Source organism: Globicephala melas, chromosome X, assembly GCF_963455315.2.
Source record: "Globicephala melas chromosome X, mGloMel1.2, whole genome shotgun sequence".
In the NCBI taxonomy this organism is placed as follows: Eukaryota; Metazoa; Chordata; class Mammalia; order Artiodactyla; family Delphinidae; genus Globicephala; species Globicephala melas.
Genome location: NC_083335.1, coordinates 102451451 through 102468523, shown reverse-complemented (window position 1 = coordinate 102468523; position 17073 = coordinate 102451451). Strand labels below are relative to the sequence as shown.

The 17073-nt window shown below is 35.2% G+C and overlaps 1 pseudogene; it reads right to left on the bottom strand.

The window, feature by feature from the left end:
- Nucleotides 1–14811: 14811 nt before the first annotated feature.
- On the bottom strand, nt 14812–14901 carry LOC115846516 (U6 spliceosomal RNA; annotated as a pseudogene).
- Nucleotides 14902–17073: the final 2172 nt, after the last annotated feature.

Here is a 17073-nt window from a genome sequence, read left to right as displayed (position 1 = left end):
TGGCCAACACACAAAATGCAAAATATCAATTTAACTGTAGTTCTTACACTCATTTATTAATGTGCCTATTCAAATACTTTTTCAAGTCTTGCTACAGAACAGGCTCTAGTTTTAGTCTGGAGATTCAGTGTTGAGAAAAACAAAACAAGTTTCCCACATTGGAACTTACATTCCAGTAGTTAAAGATAAATAACAAAAAATGGAAAACTAAATAGACAAGATGTCTTGCAATTATGTATTGTGTAGCATATACAGGGAAATGTGATAGTGACTAAACATTTTCTTTATATAGGTTGTTTAGGGAAGGCATTTCTGAAGAGGTGGTCTTTGACCTTAGACTTGAGGGATGAGAAAAGTCAGCAACAGAAAAAGGAAATTTTTTAAGTAGAGGAAACTAGCAAATGCAGAGGCTCTAAGGAAGGGATACCCTAGGTATATTCAAGGAACATTAAGAAGGCCAGTGTGTCTAGGGGGTAGTAAGCAGGGTTTTCAGGGAAAGGAGTATATGAACTGGATGTCTAGGGTTAGACCAAAACCAGATCACATAGGGTCTTAGAGTATAAAGGGAAGTCATAAGAGGATGTTAAGCAAGAATATGATACAATTGAATTTATGTTATCAAAAAATTTCTCATACTGCTATAAGAAGAATGGATTTTAGGGCATGGAAGCAGGAATCCCAATAAGAGGTTGTGGCAATAGTTCAGGAATAAGATGATGGTCACCTAGACTAGGAGAGAGCTGGACTCATTAGAGATAAATGCTGGAAGTAGAATAGATAGCATTTGCAGATGGATTGATTTACTGGGTAAATAAAACATAAGAATAAAAAAAGATGGCTAAATTTTTTACTTGAGCAATTAGTCAAAAAACCGTGCCTCTTACTGACACATGTACTTTGGGGAAATGTAGAGGGATAACCATTACTTTTTTTCCCGTTCAACTTCCACTCCCACTTTTAAATATAGCATTCTGATTTTTCATTGGGCATTCTCCCTCCTCCTACTGAATCATGTTATTTGTATGGGCGTTCCTCCATTTCCTAGCTCAGATATGGGTAATGAGATGCAAGCTTGGCTAGTCAGTGTTTTCAAATCTTCCATCAAAGTGATTGACTTAGTGACCACATTTGGCCCAGTTAGATGCAACCCTGAGACTTTGGATTGAGCTAAAAGAGATAAGGTGCTCTTTTTCCAAAGTGAATGGTAAATTAGGAGGATTTCATTTTGGAACAGCTAGAGGTTATCACATTGGGAGAGCATGCCAGAGAATGAGGCCAGTGCAGAGGCAAACCAGGCCAAATGGTAGAGTGAGACACCAAGTCCTGATGGTGTTTTTAATCCCCTAAAGCCCCATGCCTGAAGCGAAATTGGCTCTGGGAACTTTCAGTTATCTGTTCCAAAAATTAGTTTTTGTATGCTTGAGATGATATGAGTTGGGTTTCTCTTCCATGTAACCAAGAGCTCTTATTAATACAGGTAAGAAATTTGATTTAGGTATATTAAGATTGAAATGCCTGTTTAGGTTTGCCAAATTAAAATACAAGATGCCCAGTTTAATTGGGCTTTCAAATAAATGATGACTAATTTTTTTAGTGTAAGTGTGCCCCAAATATTGCTATTTCTGGCAAGCCCATACCAATTAGATAACAAAGTGGAGACGTGAAGTGGGTTGTTGCCTCTATAGAGCTAGCGCTCCAGAGAGAGGTCAGGGATTTTGATGTATATTTGGAAATTGTCACATTAGTGACAACATTCAAAGCCATGGGACTAAAGAATTAAATCTTGGGAAACACGGCAGATAGAGTTGAGGCAGTGTCCAGGGCTAAACCTAAGGAAGGCCCATTCTGTTGAAGTCTGGAAGAGAAGGACGAAATTGTAAGACTGAGAAGAAACTGCCAGTGAAGGTGGAAATAGTGTCAAGGAGAGTTTTTACTTTTTAGAAATGAGTTTCAAGGCTGGAGTCCTCAACATCTCCAACAAAGATTAGCAAACTTGCCTGTCAAAACAACGGACACCCTTTCCTCCTTGGCACTTACCTGCTGAGCCCTTTCAACATTTTCAGTATTTCTTGTAACTATCCCAATGTCCAGGCCCCTTTGGCCATTATTGGAGACATCTAGAAACTTACCTCCTCTTTTTTTTTTATTGGTGCAGAGATGTGCCTTCTCTGCTGCCTCTGATATTTTTGGACTTAAAAATCCCTTTTCTGTTTCTGTCAAATAGCTCGAGACTTTAAAGATAAGGAAGAGTTAGAACCGATATGTGCTATGACTAACTACTAGTTCAAAGTACTCTGTTCAGGTGTGAGAATAGGGAAACAAACAGCTCTAGTGAACAGTTGTTCATGACCACAGTGTTACCAACATTGCAGAGCCTACTGACTTCTTTTTTTGTCAGCCTCACTGTCTGACTTGTCTTCCATCTTCACTCTATCCAGGTGTCCTTATAGGGCCAGCAGTCACCCTCTTTGTTTCTCCCCAGTTACCTTCCTTTTCTTCCTTTAACTTCTCCCTTAATTAACTGTGAAATGGAAGTGTACAGTGGTAGGAGTTTTTCTTTCTTTGTTTTGTGATTCTCTTTTTATTTTTAACCAGATTGTTTATAATTATAAAGTAATAAAACTTGCACAAAACGAAAAGAATTAAAGCAGTCATATAAGGGACAAAAAGTAAGCACTAAAAGTCCCCTTCTGCCACAGCCCGTCTTCTTGAGATAATTGTTAACAGTTTTTGTCTATCTAATTACTTACATTTATTGTACATTACACATTGCTTACTATGCTCCAGAAGCTATTAAAATGCTTCAAATACGGTCATTTATTTAATCTTCACAAAGGCCCTTTGGCAGATAAGGAAAGTGACCTATAGAAAAGATAAATAACTTCTCCAGAGTCACAAAATAAGTATATATATGCATCTTTAATATGCATGATATAAATATTCTCTGACAAAAGTAAAATACACAGATGACTTCAGTGATACCCATTTAAAAAACGTGCTGCTGTAGACATACTCTTTATTGATACAAACACTAATAGAACTTTTGGGTCTGCAGAATTTCTTTAGTGGCATTGAGCCCCACATCTGTTACTGTTCTTGTCAGTGAGCTCAACTTCCGCTAAAGTTATCATTCTACAGAACTTTTCTTCTTTGTGTGATCTGAGTGGGAATCTTTTTATGGGAGTTGCTGGAAATACCCAGAAATTCAATTTTTTATATTTCAGGCCTGCATTTCCACACAAAGTGGACAGTACTTGCTGGACCACACCTACAGCATTGTCACAAACTTAAAATTCCCATTCATCCAAAGATGATTTTTTTCAGCCATGATATGGGGCAGGTAGCTTTTGATTGGCAAATAAGCCACTCAGTTAATTGGCAGAGATTTGCAGGTTACTTCTCAGGAACAAGAAGCATAGACTGGGCTTGGCTTCCTCCAGGGAACTCTGTTCTGACTTCCAGCAGCACTGGGGCTTGTGGCCTCCATTTTTATCATGAAGCAGGCATTAACACCATAGCTTCCAATGTCTGTTTTGTGTTACTTTCTTTATTTCCAACACTCTGAGAATTCTGATCTTTGCTTGTGTATTTGGAATTGGAGAGAGAAATTAATGCATGTGCTCAGTCGTCCACCTTGACTCAAAAGCTTTAGTACCACTTTTATGGTACAGATACGTAAATCTTAAGAACATGTGGTCCACTCACTTTCTTAATTACTCCTTGATTTTTAGTATTTGATAAGTTTCAAAAATTGTTTCACAAGTCCCTTCACTCTTTGCTATCCTCCTCCATTCACAACCTCCAAACTAAATGTTTTAACTTTGGCAAAATATGGAAAGACTTACACAAAAGGGCCGATGTATTTCACTGTGTTTTGTTTATAAGTTTAATAACAGTTTCAGTTATGCAAAAAATATTTATCTTAGTGTAATACTGCATATATTCCCTCACTTCTTTAACTAGGAAGAGTACTAAACTGAACAAAGTCTCCTCACATTGAGAGAATGTAGGAAGTAACATATACTTCAAAATGAAATGGCACATAGAAAAAATTTTTTGTGCCTCAAGGAGAAATAAATTTCTAATACAATTTAAATATTCTTATCCACAAGGAATAGGAAATCTAATAGCTTGCTTGTGTTTGAGCAGCAAGCCCCTTCACAAGATGGGCTTGGGAAACTTTATAAAGGCAGACATTTGATTATAAGTTGGGCGATTTGATTGCATGACACCCTGGTCAGGCGGCATTAATATATCTGTTTTTAAAATAGCCTTCCCGACTATTACATTTCACTTGATTCTCTGAAAAACTTAACTTGTTTGAGACGCTATGAAGGCAAGGTCAGAATTTGGGTCACTATCTTATTTAATACCTAATGTTTCCCTTAATGATAAAGAAGATATTTTTGAGCCTAATGCCTTCAACGTTCCAAAATATTGGTTGAGCACCTACTACAGGAAAAGCACATTATTAATTAATTCCAATTTCTTTCTTAGAAGCCTTTCCCATTCTAAATTTGCCTTTAATCCAGGACTTTTTGCTTCTTAAAGATTGTGACTTTCAGTCAGTGCCTGCTTAGCCACTTCCTAGATTTTGGCAAATGATTCTATAAACACTAATTTTCTGTAGGTGTAAACCAGATTCCCATATGCTGTGCTATCTGAAAACAATGAAAAGGAGAAAAGGCAGTGGACTGAAAAGGAACTCAAGAGAAGCGATTAAAAGGTCCACACTAATTCACAATGATAAAGAATGTCAGATAATCTTGCTGACAAATTCTCTAGAAGTAGACTCCTTAGTTTTTCAGGGGAAAAAAAAGTACCTGTTTTGAGACCATAAAGCCTTGGCATTTATTGTGAGAGACATGGAAACTTCCACACAAAGACATAGAGATAGTCCAAAAGTCTTTTATTGACCTTAAGATGTATATGTCATATATATGTTATTTATATATCATGATATATATTTTTATTTGTTTAAAAACATTAAGCACCTTTCTATGCTAGAGCGAATACTGAACAACTCATATCTGTTCCAATTTTATTCTTCCATCTAAAGTTAGTAAGTCGATAATATTTTTAACTTCTGTGCATATAGTTTCAATATTTACACAGTTTTTATTACATCCCAGGATTTCTGGAATGATTATCAGCTGGTATTTTTATAACAGTGTTTTCCAGGGATTTTGACTGCTTCTACAGTTAGCAAACAAATACCAATTTTTGTTTGCATTGATGAACACTGCAATATGATTTCACCTGAGATAATGGATAGTTTTTTCTATATTTGATAGCTTTTCCTATCCTTTTCTTACAATTGTAACTTTTAGATGAATCCTTATTTATATTGTCCTCCATTCTAACATAACACCAACTAAAGTGAAAAACAGCATACTGCATTCCAAAGTCAAAGTGTCAGATAGTTCTCCAGGATGACTCGATGACCCCTGTTCCTAAATATTTGCATTCATTTCAGGACTCAGGAAAATTGTCACAAATAATGGCTGTAATTATTACAGTACATTTGTTCCCTAAATCGACTTTAGGGAGAAAAAGTTATGCTGTTACTTTTAGCGATGATATAAACTAGGCTCTTGAATTGAGGGATCACTTCTGAACTGACCTGGAAAGGAGACACAGCTACGGCGGCTTCAATTACATTAATATGGAGGACCTGACTATTTTAAGAGCTATTTAGTCTTATATTTTGGGGCCAGGAATCACAAAGTTGCCACCCCTTCAGTAATTCTAATGCCCAAATAAAGAAGGAAATGTGATTTATTTATCTATTCTACATATTTATTATTATTTTAATGTAATCCATCTTAATTGTTTATTAATAAATACTGAAATTTTATTTGGACGTTTGCAGATGTAAAGCTAAGTGAATTCAGGATATAAGTCACAAAATTAAGGTAAGGTTCTTTTATAGACTATTTTTAGTGATAAAATCAAACGCTTCTAAATCAACTGAGACTGTATATATCTTTCAGTGAAGTCCCAAACTGGTAGCTTTATTGTCTGTGTCAACCTTGGAGGAGTCAGTCTAACAAAAAGGGTGATAGTAATTTGATTTTTAAATTGACTTCAGTTTTTATTTATTATAATCTTAAATTCCTATTTCTCATCGTACTAGTATATCTGAGTTAAAACAAAATATAATATGAATGGTGTTTGCATATAAACCATCCTTAAAATCTTTCAATTTTGCTTTTGTCACCCTTCATTTGTTATTATTTTTGTTTGTTTGCTAAGCTGATTGTTTGTCCCCCCATTCCAAATTATTTGTATAAAACTGAATTATGTATCTTACCAGCTACAAATAGTTTTTTTCATTTTTGAAAGTAGAGAATATTTTCAGAAACATAGTCTAAGTTAAAAAAAAAAACATGGTAAGAGGAGAATAACACCAAAAGGGAAGAGGAATAGTGATTTCTATGGTTACACTATTAAATAACAATAGCAACAACAACATTAATAGTGTTATTAGGTACCATTTGTGTAGCATTTATCATGAGCTCTATACTGTTCTAAGTGTTCATGTACACTAACTCATGTAATCCTCACAACAGTGGGAAAAAAGTCAAAAAGTGGTTAAGTAATTTGCTAAAGGTCACAATGGAAAAGTCACAAAGGAAAAATGCAAAAGTCAAGTTTAAGCAGAAGATTTCTTTTTTTAATTCAAGAATGTTGTTAAGTGCAGCTACTTGAGGAACGCAGGAATGAAAATTCTAAAAATATTGAGATATCAGGAAAAAAAAAACTTACCTAATTTTCAGGGACCTGAATGCAAAAGAAAGATATCATGAGTTCCTAGAAATAAATCAAATTAGCCTGATTAGCCTGTCAATGAATTTTATGTTGAAAGACCAGACTTCTGAGGCTCAGTTCCAATCCCATGTTTGCTAGTTTCATTGGGCAAGTCATGTTAATTCTAGGCCTGGATATTTTTCACTCTAATAAGAGGGATTTGATAAATTTCTAAAGACGCTTCCCCCAGATCAAATAGATTACCTTTATTTAATACTATACCAGCCATGGATTTTTTTTGCTGAAGTTTTAAAAAGTGGGATCACCTAAGTATAATGCATTGGAAGGATACTGGAAGAATTCAGTGTCTTGAAGGGAAAGGCAAAGAACCAGGTGTGGTCCAGACTGGAATCTGGTGTCTAGCTAGCTAGCTAGCTTACTTGCTTTATTTATTTATTTATACTGCTGCGTTGGGTCTCCGTTGCTGGGTTTTATACTGCTGCGTTGGGTCTCCGTTGCTGGGTTTTATACTGCTGCGTTGGGTCTTTATTTTGGCTGCGTTGGGTCTCCGTTGCTGTGCATGGGGGCTCCTCTTCGTTGCAGTGTGTGGGCTTCTCAGTGTGGTGGCTTCTCTTGTTGCAGAGCATGGACTCTAGGTGCACAGGCTTCAGTAGTTGTGCCTCGCAGGCTCTAGAGCACAGGCTCAGTAGTTATGGTGCACGGGCTTAGTTGCTCCGCGGCATGTGGGATCTTCCCGGACCAGGGATCGAACCTGTGTTTCCTGCATTGGCAGGCGGACTCTTACCTACTGCGCCACCAGGGAAGTCCCAGAACCTGGTAGCTTTAGAAGACCTTGATAATGTTTATGTGGCAATCCCACCATCCTTCACCACTAGAGCAAATAAATCCCAAAGATTTCTTAAAACTTTGTATCACAGACACTCTAGTTCTAAGAGAGTCAAATCGGCCATGGTTTTGTCCTGTGTCCAAATATTGGTGACACCAAAGCAGGAAGAGAAAAAAATGTGGTGGGAGGAGCCTTACAAAGAAAAAAGGCAAGTTTACCCAATGGAATTTTTGTCTGCTATGGCTTAATAACTGGATACTCTAAGACTCCTGTACTAGAATTTTTTTAATGTGGGGCTTTAATATATGGCTCTTTCCCTTGAGATAATTAATAACTAAATTGGGACAAATATATTAATAATGAAAAAATAAGATGTTAGAATTATTGTGCATTTCTTCCACAGATTTATATAGGAGGGTTATAAAACTGATGAGCAATATCTCTTAAAAATCTTCCCCTTCAAGTTTTAAGTTCAAGTACATAATTATTGATGTAAATGCCTAAGAATGTTTTTAATCTTAGAACTGACATGATGAACATAATTACTAATTTCTTCCCAGAATTTCTACCTTTGATAAACTTTCAAAGTTTTTTTCCTCAATAGATAGACACCCAATTTAAAAATTACAAAAAGAAAATATACTTCTAAAAACTGAAGAAAATATCTGAGTGGAAAAATGGCAACCCTTTATTGAGAATTTTTATATTATTACAAACTAAGTGAATGATTAACAATGCCAGAGAACAGATGATTGTTTCATATGGCTCTCTGTTCAGTGCGGATTGCCAACGTGGGAGAAATCCTTGTAAATCTTAGCATTGCTCCCACACAACCACCTACACAGATGATCGCTTGACTTTCATGCTAACAATAGATGTGTTAGTAGAACTCTCACCATCTGCAAAATGGAGTGCACTTTAGAAAAAAGTAACTGCAGCAGACAGTAGTAATTGCTTATATGTTGTGATTAGCATTTTATATTTACATTTAAAAGGTATGAATTTAAGCAGTGATGACTCCCAGTTTAAATAAGGTCAGTCGCTGTGATAGCTCCCGGATTAAATAAGGTCAGTCCTAGATAACAGATAAATTTATGTTAGAAAACTTGATTTTGAATTAATTTCTACTTAAAATTTATCTGTATCCAAGAATGCATAATAAAATGTGAATTAAATGAATATTGATATACTCACTTCTCCTCTAATAATAATACTTAGAATCATGTACATTAGTTATAAAATTCTCTACAAAGTCTGTCACAACTGTCCTAATTTTTTTATAGAATTCCTTCACAGGCACATTTATTTGGGTTTCCCTATTCTTAAATCTATTTTATTATCAGTGCAGGATGAGTATTGTGGAAAATAAGCTTTATACCATTGGAAAATACAGTCTTTGGCCTCTTTTCCCACATTGATTTTTTTGTCAAGGATGGAAGGGTCCATGATTCCATTATTGGGACTTAGTGGAGGACTCTAAGGCAAAGTGTTAAAAAATGAATTATCTGGTTTCTCCATAGGGAATAAAGTGGTTAAGGGCTCATGTGTAGACCCTGCTCATGCTTGGAAGGTTGGATGTGACAGAGAGGAGAATGGACATGTGGCTGATGGAAGGTGGGATGAGTCCCATTTTTCTCAAATTAACACAAACAGGTACAATACCACTCTGTACTGGCAAGGCTCCCATGTGTTTCTAACCCATGTGTCTCTAACATTTGGCCTGAATAATCTTGTCCTTTCATGTAGATGATGGACACAGTCTATATGAGGTATGAGAGCTCCTGTAACCCCAAAATATCATCCTAAATAGCATTGCCTAAAATTCTGTGATGAAATGTTTCTTTATTATAAACATGGCCTTTTCCAAGCCTATTTTAATGCAGATTATTTTAGAAAGAGTGGTACATTAAAACAATAGAAACTTAGTATGATTTAGTTTTGTCTATTTTCCACTTTAAATAAATTACAGTTCTAGAAACTTAATATTAGAAGGACATTTAGGATTAGAAGGAAAATGAAACATCATCTAGTCCAAACAGTGCATTTTACAGATGATAAAATTGAGGCTTAGTTAAGACTCACACACCTAGTTAAGCACAAGTCCAGAACTAATCCCTAAGACTTCTGACTCCAGCCAGTGCTTTTTCCATTTACTGTCATAAAACATTGAGAGAACAGTGGTCCCTTGGGGTGAGGAAGGGGTGCTGGAAAGGAATAGAAAGCAGGAGAAGAGTAGAGAAAAGTAAATATGCTGATCCCGTGCAATTATTTTTCTAGGGTTGATCCACATAACAGAGTCATTAGCAGGATTGAATTTAATTAAATCAATGTTAGATATGTAGGTCAGTTAGCCCCACAAATCACTGGTACCTTTTGACTAAAGTTTAGCAATAGGAAAACGTCTCATATTTCAGGGCTGGGGAAATCTGCACTCATATCAGTCCCATCCAAAAAGCTATGAACCTAGAATAAGATAGGAGGAGTTGTTCAAATATCTTTTGTACTAGCCAGTTCTGCTACAAAAGCAAATTGCTTAGGATTGGGAAGTATATAAAAGGAAGATCATCTTTTCTAAGGTTGGAGGTATATTATTTCTCCTCTAAGTCAGAAAATAAATAAATAAAAAGACTTAGGCTCAAAGGTATACAATATAACCAAAAAAATTCAGTTCTTATAAGTACATAATTTATTCATTTAAAAAATATCTATATAGTAAGTTCAATGAATAAGAGTAGACAGAAAACTTGAAACATGCGATAACTAATCTATATCATATATTTGGCAAGTCAGTACATTTGAAATGATAAAATATCTCAATTTTTACTCATGTTTTATTATTCATGTTGTATTATTCTATTAATCAACTTTTATTCTAACACATGAGGTGGACCCATGTGAAGTTAGGAAATTAATTTCATCTTCCTTGTATGTGATGAAAAATGAACTCATAAATTGAGTAAAACCAGTTAATGAAAACTGCATTGTGTATAGTGGATAATTAATAAAGATTTGTTAGGTAAAATGTTTCTTGAAAGCTGAAAGTAAATTTACTTCGTTTAGTTTTTTCATTTCCTAATTGGAAATCGTATCTCTCTTGGTTTTCTCTGCTTAGGAGATTGACATCTAATAAGGTAATGCAGTTAGAATCAGAATAGCCTAGGATAAGACAACAACTTCAAAGTCTCCGTGGCCCAACTTTAGCCAGGAAGGAGTCATTAGAGTTTAAGGGGGAAGCTGAACTTATACTACACCCATCTCTCATGAGGCAGTGTGAGTCAGTGCCCCACTTTTGTCAGGGTGGTGTCGGTGGGGTCCAGTGAGAAACTGAGCCTACATGTCCACCCAGCCCTCATGCTACACATCAGTGGGAGACTGTTGATGGGCACTTGGATTGCTTCCATAATTGGCTATTGTAAATAATGTTGCTATGAACATTGAGGTGCATGTATCTTTTTTAATTAGTGTTCTTGTTTTCTTTGGATGTATATGCAGCCTTGGAATTGCTGGATTATATGGTAGTTCTATTTTCAGTTTTTTGAGGAATCTCCATACTGTTTTACATAGTGGGTGAACCAGTTTACATTCCCTCCAGTAGTGTGCTAGAGTTCACTTTTCTCCACATCCTCACCAACATTTGTTTTTAAGTTTAATTAGATCCTGTTTGTTTATTTTTGCTTTCATTTCCTTTGCCTTAGAAGACAGATCAAAAAAAAATATTGCTATGATTTATGTCAAAGAGTGTTCCGCCTATGTTCTCTTCTAGGAGTTTTATGGTTTCAGGTCTTACATTTAGGTCCTTGATCCATATTGAGTTTATTTTTGTTTATGGCATGAGGAAATGTTCTAATCTCATTCTTTTACTTGTACCTGTCCAGTTTTTCCAGCACCACTTATTGAAGAGACTGTCTTTTCTCCATTGTATATTCTTGCCTCCTTTGTTGAAGATTAATTGATCATAAACAGGTGGGCTTATTTCTGGGCTCTTTATACTGTTCCATTGATCTCTGTGTCTATTTTTGTGCCAGTATCATGATGTTTTGATCATTGTGGCTTTGTAGTATAACCTGAAGTCAGGAAGCACAATACCTCTGGCTTTGTTCTTTTTTCTTAAGATTGTTTTGGCCGTTCGGGGTCTTTCATAGTTCGATATAAATTTTAGGATTATTTGTTCTAGTTATGTGAAAAATGTCATGCGTATTTTGATAGGGATTGCATTAAATCTGTAGATTGCTTTGGGTAGTATGGACATTTTAACAATATTCTTCCAATCCAAGAACATGGGATATCTTTCCATTTTGTTGTATCATTTTCAAATTCTTTCATTAATGTTTTATAGTTTTCAGAGTATAGGTCTTTCACCTCCTTATTTAAGTTTATTCCTAGGTGTTTTATTCCTTTTGATGTGATTGTAAATGGAATTATTTCCTTAATTTCTCTTTCTGATAGTTCATTATCGGTGTATGGAAAAGCAGCAGATTTGTATATATTAATCTTGTATACTGCAACTTTTCTGAATTCATTTATTCTAACAGTTTTTTGGTGGAGACTTTAAGGTTTTCTTTCTATAGTATCATGTCATCTGCTAATAGTGATAGTTTTACTTCTTCCCTTCCATTTTAGATACCTTTTATTTCTTTTTCTTGTTTGATTGCTTTAGCTAGGACTTCCAGTACTATGTTAAATAGAAGTGGTGAGAGTAGGCATCCTTGTCTTGTTCCTGATTTTAGAGGAAAAGCTTTCACCTTTTCACTGTTGAGTATGATGTTAGCTGTGGGTTTGTCAAAAATGGTCTTTATCTTGAGATATGTTCCTTCTATACCCACCTTGATGAAAGTTTTTATCATGAATGTAAGGTGGATTTTGTCACATGCTTTTTCTGCATCCATTCAGATGATCATGTGATTTTTATCCCTTCTGTTAATGTGGTGTATCACATTGATTGATTTATGAATATTGAACCATCCTTGTATCCCTGGAATAAATCCCACTTGATCATGGTGTGTGATCCTTTCTATGTATTATTGGATTCTGTTTGCTAATATTTTGTTGAGGATTTTTACATCCACATTCATCAAAGATGTTGGCTTATAATTTTATTTTTTTGTAGTATCTGTCTGCGTTTGATATCAGAGTAATGGTGGCCTTGTAGAATGAATATCGGAGTATTCCATCCTCTTCAGTTTTTCGGAATAGTTTGAGAAGGATAGGTATTAGCTATTCTTTATATGTTTGGTAGAATTCCCCTCTGAAGCCATACATTCCTGGACTTTTGTTTGCTGGGAGTTTTTTTTTAATTACAAATTCAGTTTCACTACTAGTGATCAGTCTGTTCAGATTGTGTATTTCTTCCTGATTCAGTCCTGGAAGGTTGTATTTTTCTAGAAATTTGTCCCTTCTAGGTTATCCATTTTGTTGGCATATAACTGTTCATAGTTGATTAATTGTATCTCTGTGGTATCAGTTGTTATTTTTCCTCTTTCATTTCTTATTTTGTTTATAATAAGATAAACTTTCTTCTTGATGAGTCTGGCTAAAGGTTTGTCAATTTTGCTTATCTTTTCAAAGAACCAGCTCTTGGTTTCATTGATTTCTTTTTCTTTTTTCTTTTTTTTTTTTGTTCTCTATTTTCTTTCTTTCCTCTATGACCTTTATTATTTCCTTCCTTCTGCTGAATTAGGGCTTTCTTTGTTCTTCTTTTTCTGATTCCTTTAGATGGAAGGTTATGTTGTTTATTTGAAATTTTACATGTTTTTTGTTTTCTTCTTTCTACCCTCACTTTCTTATCATTTTCCTTCTGTCCAAAATGGCTTTGTTCCTTTTTCTATAATAATCAAACTCTAACTCACAGTTTTTTAGTCATATGAATCTAGAGTTCCCTTAGTGTTTATTTTTACCCTCTGAGTTCATTTATTTTTTCACTAATATGTACAGTACTTTTACATAATTGTTATTAATGTACACATTTCATTTTGTGTCCAGCTTTTGTTTAATTGAAATATAGTTGATTTATAATATTGTGTTAGTTTTAGGTGTACAGCAGTGATTCAGTTATATATATATTTTTAGATTATTTTCAATTATATATATTTTTTCAGATTACTTTCCATTATAGGTTATTAAAGGATATTAAAAATATTATGCAGTAAATCCTTGTTGTTTATCTGTTTTATATATAGTAGTGTGTACCTGTTAATCCCCTACTTCTAATTTATCCTCCTCCCCCCTCCTTTCCCCTTTGGTAACCATAAGTTTTTTTTCTATGTGTGTGAGTCTGTTTCTGTTTTGTATATTGATTCATATGCATTATTTTTTAGAGTCCATATATAAGTGATATAATAATTGTCTTTGTGTGACTTAACTTCGCTTAGTATGATAATCTCTAGGTCCATCCATGTTGCTGTTCTTTTTTCTGGCTGAGTAATATTCCATTGTATACATGTACCACATCTTCTTTATCCATTCCTCTGTTGATGGACATTTAGGTTGCTTCCACGTCCTGGTTACTGTAAATAGTGCTGCAGTGAACATTGGGGTGCATGTGTCTTTTTGAATTATGGTTTTCTCTGGGTGTATGCCCAGTAGTAGGATTGATGGGTCATATGGTAATTCTATTTTTAGTTTTTTAAGGAACCTCCATACTGTTCTCCATAGTGGCTATATCAATTTACATTGCCACCAACAGTGCAAGAGGGTTCCCTTTTCTCCGCACCCTCTCCAGCATTTATTGTTTGTAGATTTTGTGATGATGGCCATTCTGACTGCTATGCGGTGACACCTCACTGAAGTTTTGATTTACATTTCTCTAATAATTCACAATGTTGAGCAGCTTTTCATGTGCTTCTTGGCGATCTGTATGTCTTCTTTGGAGAAATGTCTATTTAGGTCTTCTGCCCATTTTTTGATTGGGTTGTTTGGATTTTTTGATATTGTGCTGCATGAGCTGTTTGTATATTTTGGAGATTAATCCTTTGTCCAATGATTCATTTGCAAATGTTTTCTCCCATTCTGAGGGTTGAATTTTCATCTTGTTTATGGTTTCCTTTGCTGTGCAAAAGCTTTTAAGTTCCATTAGGTCCCATTTGTTTATTTTTGTTTTTATTTCCATTACTCTAGAAGGTGGGTCAAAAAAGAACTTGCTGTGATTTATGTCAAAGAGTGTTCTTCCTTTGTTTTCCTCTAAGCGGTTTATAGTGTCCGGTCTTAAATTTAGGTCTAAAAATACGGAATGCTTCACGAATTTGTGTGCCATGCTAATCTTCTCTGTATCATTCCAATTTTAGTATATGTGCTGCTGAAGCGAGCTCTAGTTGTAGACTTTTTGATGATAGCCACTCTGTGTGTCCAGCTTTTTAATTTTTTGCCTTAACATTATTTCATTTGCACATGAACCTTATCAATATAGCCCACATACGGCTCAGTATTCTCTTCTATTAATCTTATAAAACACTTCAGAAAGAGATTACATCATCAGAGTCAAGTACTCCCTTTTTGTAATACAAATATATATTCTAGACTAAGAGGTAATTTGCAGCCACTGGAAATGCTTAAACAAAATAAATCATGAGGGACATAATTGATCAGGAATGTGACTACAGTTGTCTATTAGTCCGCAGGGTACTGGTTCCAAGGACCCACTATGGATACCAAATCCCTGGATGCTCAAGTTCCATAGTCAGCCCTCTGTATCCATGGATTCTGCATCTGCCCAGGTGCAGAACCTGCAGATATGGAGGGCTGACTGTATTTACTGCAGAAAATCTGCATGTAATGGACCTGCACATTTCAAATCCATGTCGTTCAAGGGTCAACTGTATATGCGTAAACAACAGAACAGGTCTGTGAAATAAAATGACTCTGTTACTTTGGGGCAGTATATTGTGGTTTTTAACTGTTATTTGACTAAATTAACAATTAACCTAGATGTTTTTCTACTGTGTAGATGCTACCTAATTCATGTAGAGTTAAAGCCACAATATTTTACAAATTAAGAAATTACATATATAGAAAGAATAGTTCTCTTTCTGCTTTCAGCTGTAGTCAATAATCTTTTTTATTCTCCAGATAGTACAATCTAGCCTTTAGCAGTACAATATTGCTTTGAGTTATTTTCTTGCTGGTTGCCCTGGGGATTAAAATTAGCATCATAATTTAAAACAACCTAATTCAGATTAATACTAACTTAATTTCAATAGTATACTTTGCTCCAATATAGCTCCTTTCCCACCTCCTCCTTCATACTGTTATTGTCATACAAATTACACCTTTATTATGCATTATATACTATGCATATGTTATACACTATATTTACTATACCTTCCAAATTCATTGATACAATTTTATAATTATTGCTTTATGCTGTTGTCTTTTAAACCATATAGGAGAAGAAAAGTTATTAAGAAAAATACATTTATACTGTCTTTTATATTTACTGATTTACCTTGTGCTTTTTATTTTTGTATTGAGGTATGATTGACATACACAAAGGCTGCACATGTTTAATATATACATCTTGATGAGTCTGAAGATAAACATACACCTGTGAAACCATCACCATATACAATACCATAAACTGAACTATCACTTCTAAAATTTTTCTCCCTGTCATTTTTTTTTTTCTTTATGAGCGTAAGTAAAACTGTGTACCCTTTAATCAACACATCATGTGGAATTGAGTTACTCTCTGGTGTTCTTTCATTTCAGCCTGAAGGACTCTCTTTAGTATTTCTTATAGGGTAGGTCTCCTAGTGACTAATTCTCTTAGTTGTTGTTTATCTGGGAATGTTGTAATTTCTTCTTCATTTCTGAAGAATAGTTTTGCCAAATATAGGACTCTCGGTTGACAGTCTTTTTCTTTTAGCACTTTGAATATGTAATCCCATTGCCTTCTGGCCTTGATGGTTTCCAGTATTTGGGGCAAGGTTTGACAAACACTCTCTTAAAGAGATAGAGCTGGCACAAAATCATTGCTCTGCAGTGGGGAGCAGGTAGGACTGCTGGGAAACTCATTCCAAGGGGTGGTGTAGCAATCTTCAGATGTGACTCATGTCAACTGAAGTCTGACGTCAAGTAGAGGTTTGTTCCCTGAGGTATTCAACTCTACCTAAACATGTCAGACAACATTCCCAAAGATGAAATATTTTGAAATGAGTTGGCATTCACCAAGGAGACACTTTGTAGGTAAAAGAAAATCAAGTTGTGGGGAGCCACGTGTGCAAATCAGACTTCAGAAAGGGTGTTGGCTGATTAGGAAATTCAGCTACTATGCAGGAGGACTGTACAAGTGGAGAAAAAGGTGAGAAGTTGGTAGTGACCACATTTTAGTGGGCCTTTCAGTCACCCCACCGAAAGTGGACACAATACTGATGTGTATGGTGGAAGGTAAAATCAGATTTACTTTCTAGATGTTTGTTAAAGTAAGGGAATTAGGGACATCCTTGCTAGTTCAGTTACCAAACACTGTGGACTCAATTCCAAAG